This window comes from Arachis ipaensis, chromosome B05 (genome assembly GCF_000816755.2).
Source record: "Arachis ipaensis cultivar K30076 chromosome B05, Araip1.1, whole genome shotgun sequence".
Classification (NCBI taxonomy): Eukaryota; Viridiplantae; Streptophyta; class Magnoliopsida; order Fabales; family Fabaceae; genus Arachis; species Arachis ipaensis.
The window spans coordinates 141,077,418-141,082,123 of NC_029789.2; positions in this window are offsets into that span (position 1 = coordinate 141,077,418).

Consider the following 4,706-nt stretch of genomic DNA (forward strand, 5'->3'; position numbering starts at 1 on the left):
ATCCTTGGGTACAAAATTTCAAGCAAGGGAATAGAGGTGGATCAAGCCAAGGTAGAGGTAATTGAGAAATTACCACCACCTGCCAATGTTAAGGCAATCAGAAGCTTTCTGGGGCATGCAGGATTCTATAGGAGGTTCATAAAGGATTTTTCAAAAATTGCAAAACCTCTAAGCAACCTGCTAGCTGCTGACACGCCATTTGTGTTCGACACAAAGTGTCTACAGGCGTTTGAGACCCTGAAAGCCAAGCTGGTCACAGCACCAGTCATATCTGCACCTGACTGGACATTACCATTCGAATTAATGTGTGATGCCAGTGACCATGCCATTGGTGCAGTGTTGGGACAAAGGCATAACAAGCTTCTGCACGTCATTTACTATGCTAGTCGTGTTCTAAATGACGCACAGAAGAATTACACAACCACAGAAAAGGAGTTACTTGCAGTGGTTTATACCATTGACAAGTTTAGATCCTATTTAGTAGGTTCAAAAGTGATTGTGTATACTGACCATGCTGCTCTTAAATATCTACTCACAAAGCAGGATTCAAAACCCAGGCTCATAAGATGGGTGTTGCTTCTGCAAGAGTTTGATATAGAAATAAGAGACAGAAAAGGGACAGAGAACCAGGTAGCTGATCACCTGTCCCGAATAGAACCAGTAGTAGGGGCGTCCCTCCCTCCTACTGAGATCTCTGAGACCTTTCCGGATGAGCAACTTTTTGCCATTCAGAAAGCACCATGATTTGCAGACATTGCAAATTATAAAGCTGTGAGGTTCATACCCCAGGAGTACAGCAGGTTGCAAAAGAAAAAACTAATTTCTGATGCAAAGTACTACTTATGGGATGAACCATATCTCTTTAAGAGATGCGCAAACGGAATGATCCGCAGATGCGTCCCTAGAGAGGAGGCACAGAAGATCCTGTGGCATTGCCATGGATCACAGTATGGAGGACATTTCGGAAGTGAGCGAACAGCCACTAAAGTCCTCCAATGTGGCTTCTATTGGCCTACTCTCTATAGAGATGCCCGAGAGTTTGTGCGTAACTGCAATAGTTACCAAAGAGCTGGTAACTTGCCTCATGGTTATGCCATGCCTCAACAAGGAATCTTAGAGATTGAGTTGTTTGATGTATGGGGTATTGACTTCATGGGTCCTTTCCCACCATCATACTCAAACACTTACATTCTGGTGGCAGTAGACTACGTATCTAAATGGGTGGAAGCAATTGCCACACCCACTAATGATACCAAGACTGTGCTGAAGTTCCTCCAGAAACATGTTTTCAGCAGATTCGGTGTTCCCAGAGTACTAATCAGTGATGGGGGCACCCATTTCTGCAATAAACAGCTTTACTCTGCTATGGTTCGATATGGAATTAGCCACAAAGTAGCAACTCCATATCATCCACAGACAAATGGGAAGACTGAAGTCTCTAATAGAGAACTAAAGAGAATCCTGGAATGGACCGTAATTGCCCGTAGAAAGGATTGGGAAAAAGAGCTTGGATGATGCTCTGTGGGCATACAGAACAGCATTCAAGACTCCTATAGGAACCTCTCCATACCAGCTTGTGTATGGCAAGGCCTGTCATCTGCCCGTGGAACTGGAACATAAAGCCTACTGGGCAACTAGATTCCTAAACATGGATGCTAAGTTAGCTGGTGAGAAAAGATTGCTCCAGCTAAATGAGCTAGAGGAGTTCAGACTCAATGCTTTTGAAAATGCAAAAATTTATAAGGAAAAAGCAAAAAAGTGGCATGACAAGAAATTGTCATCCAGAGTCTTTGAGCCAGGACAAAAAGTTCTGCTGTTCAACTCTAGGCTCAGATTATTTCCCGGGAAACTAAAATCCCGGTGGAGGGGACCATATGTGATTACAGGAGTGTCACCATATGGATATGTTGAGCTTCAAGATATTGATTCTGACAAAAAATTCATTGTTAATAGACAGAGAATCAAACATTATCTTGAAAGCAATTTTGAGCAAGAATGCTCAAAACTGAGGCTTGAATGAAGCTCAGTAAAAGTCCAGCTAAAGACAATAAAGAAGCGCTTGCTGGGAGGCAACCCAGCCATTAGCAAGTTATTTATTTTAATTAATACTTGTAGAAGTTTAATCATCAAAATTGAAGGAATTCACAGAGTTACAGAAGGATTCAGTGCAAAAAGCAGAGAAAAGGAGCTTGCTGGCAAGAAAATGCCAGTAAGGGGCATTTTGGGCGTTAAACGCCAGAATGGGTACCATTCTGGGCGTTTAATGCCAGAATTGCAGCATCCTGGGCGTTCAGAAAAATGCCCAGTGATAAAGGGGTTTCTGGCATTTAACGCCAGCCAGGGTACCTGGCTGGGCATTAAACGCCCATAATGGCCAACAATTGGGCGTTAAACGCCAGAATGGATACCATTCTGGGCGTTTAACGCCAGAAAGGCAGGGGGAGGAGATTTTGTTTCCAACTTCAAATTTTTTCAAATTTTCATGTTTTGATTCATACTTTTCTGCATAAACATGTTTCAAACTTTCATTATTCACCCTCAATTTTCAAAAATTCAAACATTTTCTAAATCTCTTTTCAATTTCCTTTCAAATCCTTCCCAAATCTTCTTAAAAAACTCAATTATCTTCTTAATTTCTTTCCAAATCTTTTTCAACTCATCATATCATCTTGTAATTCTTAGATGCATAACCAAATTTTCAGATTTAACATCTTTATATATTTTTCAATTACAAATCTCATCTTTTTCATATCATGATTTTATTTTCTTCCATCAATCATATCTCTATGTCATATCTCTTTCAAATTTTTCGAAATCCCTCCCCTCCTCCTATAAATATACATTCGGCCATCCCCTCCTCTCCACCATTCGAATTTGCCTCTTCTCCTTTCTCTCCCCTTTCCTTTCTTTTGCTTGAGGGCAAGCAAACCTCTAAGTTTGGTGTGTTTTTCTGTGATCACTGAGCTAAGACTCATCAAGATCATGACACCTAAGGGAAAACAAACCAAATCAAGAGGCAAAAAAGAGAATACTCCAAAGAGTCTTTGGAATCAAGAGAGGTTCTTAACCAAAGAACATGCAGACCATTACCACAAAATAATGGGTCTGAGGTCAGTAATCCCGGAAGTTAAATTCAATCTGAAAGAGGATGAATATCCGGAGATCCAAGAGAAAATTCGAAATAGAGGATGGAAAATTCTAGCCAATCCTGAGACAAAGGTTGGAAGAAACATGGTTCAGGAATTCTACTCAAATCTGTGGCTGACAGATAAGCAGAGAATAACTGGAACCGCCTTTCATACCTACCGAACCATGGTCAAAGGGAGGCTTATTTACTTCCATCTAGACAAAATAAGAGAGATCTTCAAATTGCCTCAACTACAAGATGATCCAAAATCCTTTAATAGGAGAATGGTGAGAGTAGATAAGGGGTTGGATCAAGTTCTAGAGGACATATGCCTCCCTGGAACTAAGTGGATAACCAATTCAAAAGGTGTCCCAAACCAACTCAAGAGGGGAGATCTCAAACCAGTTGCAAGAGGCTGGTTGGACTTCATTGGGCGTTCTATATTGCCCACTAGCAACCGCTCTGAGGTCACTGTCAAAAGAGCAGTGATGATTCATTGTATTATGCTTGGAAAAGAAGTGGAGATTCATCATCTGATTTCTTGTGAGATTTACACAATTGCAAATAAGAACTCCACTGAAGCCAAACTGGCCTACCCAAGCTTAATTTCTCTGCTATGTAAAGATGCTGGGGTAAGGATGGGAGTAGATGAATTCATCCCAATTGAACACCAATCACCAAGAAGTCAATGGAAGGACAAGTGCAAGACAACTCCATCAAAAGGAGGGCGCAGGAATTCCTTCCAGAAATTCCTGAAATTGACTACTGGACCCGCCTAGAAGCATCTGTTACCAAGCTGCAAGAAGCTATGGAACAACTTAAGGAAGAACAGCAGAATCAAAACTGCATGCTCTGCAAACTGCTGAAGGAACAGGAGAAGCAGGGGCGTGAGCTACAGGAGCTGAAGCGCCAGAAGCTCTCCCTTGAAGGACCAAGCACCCCACAGATTGAAGGAGCATCCACTCCTCAAAATCAAGGTTGTTGAGTCCTAACTCTGTGATAACCTTTATTATTAAGAGTCTATTTTAAGAGTCATTTATTCTTCTGCTTTTAATTTTCTGTCTTCTATTATTATGGGTCTACGCTTATATTTATTTTTGAGTCTTATTTTTATTCCATAATCAATAAAAATTTAAAGTTTATGTCTTAAAGATATGAATGTCCTATGAATCCATCACCTTTCTTAAATAAAAAGTATTTTTAATTGAAAAAGAAAAAGAAGTACATGAATTTTGAATTTTAAAACAGTTTAATTATTTTGATGTGGTGGCAATACTATTATTTTCTGAATGAATGCTTGAACAGTGCATATTTTTGAAGTTGATTGTTTATGAATGTTAAAATTGTTGGCTCTTGAAAGAATGATGGAAAAAGGAGAAATGTTATCTGATGATCTGAAAAATCATAAAATTGATTCTTGAAGCAAGAAAAAGCAGTGAAAAACTTGCAGAAAAAAAAAGAGAGAAAAAGAAAAGCAAGCAGAAAAAGCCAATACCCCTTTAAACCAAAAGGCAAGGGTGATAAAAAGGATCCAAGGCTTTGAGCATCAGTGGATAGGAGGGCCCACAGGAATAAAATC